This window comes from Arachis ipaensis, chromosome B3 (genome assembly GCF_059453495.1).
Source record: "Arachis ipaensis isolate K30076 ecotype BB chromosome B3, ASM5945349v1, whole genome shotgun sequence".
Taxonomy (NCBI): domain Eukaryota; kingdom Viridiplantae; phylum Streptophyta; class Magnoliopsida; order Fabales; family Fabaceae; genus Arachis; species Arachis ipaensis.
In genome coordinates, this window is record NC_142438.1 from 88460634 (window position 1) to 88461784 (window position 1151).

The window sequence follows — 1151 nt, forward strand, 5'->3', positions numbered from 1 at the left end:
CGATCGCATCACTCACGCGATCACGTCAACCCCCTGTCCACCCAAGCCACGCGACCGCGTGGATTCAAATTCACTAACCCCCAGTGACGCGAAACCCTACCCCGTCGCGCCTCCCATTCCCCTTCTTCTCCCTTTCTTCTCTGCAACCCTCCCCTGCACCCATCACCACCACCCCAACCACCTCCACCGGCCGCACCACCGTCAACCATCCAACCACGACCGCGACGCCACCCCCCTTCTTCCTTCCCTCTTTTTCTTCTCTTTCTCTTCTCTTCTTCCCTCCACCACCGCTGCCCCCACCGCACCCTCACCGCCGCCCCTCCCACCAACACCCACCCCCCTCTCTTCCTTCCCCCTTAACCACCCCTCCCTGCACCCCAGCCCTAACCAACACCACAAAACCGTCCCTGCCGCCACCAAGGTTCGCCGCCGCGCTACCCTACACCGCCGCTACACTGCCACCAACACCACCACACTTCCACCACCTCTCTTCATTCCACACTTGTGCCTCTCACCACCAGGTTCCGCCGAACGCCACCTTTCTTTTATTCCTAGTTATTTCCATATTTTTTTCAGTTTATGTTTAAATTTAGGCTAGTTAGAGATGTATATTATAGTGGATTCTAGGTGGTTAGGTATCTAGGATGTGGTTAGTGGATTTAGGCCTGATTAATTGCGCTGTTCTTGCTACTTGTTTTATAATTTTCGCAATTCTGCTGTTGCTGTGATCTCAGTATTGTTCATATGTTGTTCTTACTGTTCATGCTGCTATTGCGACTGCTCTTTCATGTTCATATTATCTATCTCTATTTGCACTTTATTTTAATTTATATGAACTATTCTGCTTGCTGTTTATTTTCTGGGAACATCCAATTTTAGCCAGAATGCTGCCCAATTTTCTGTAAATCGTTTGGATTTTCATGTATTGGTTTTGGCATTTTCAATTTTGCATTCTTTAGCTCTTCCCAAACCAATTCATGACTACACGGGCCAGCATTCTTATTCCTTTTGTTTCCCCGGTTAATAAATCACATTATTGATGACTTAATTTTAAATTTTCGTTATTGGTATATCTATATGAATCATCAACAACTTGATTTCCTTGCTTGAATATGAGTTGACTGTTGCTTAAAATTGTGAAATTCTTGTTA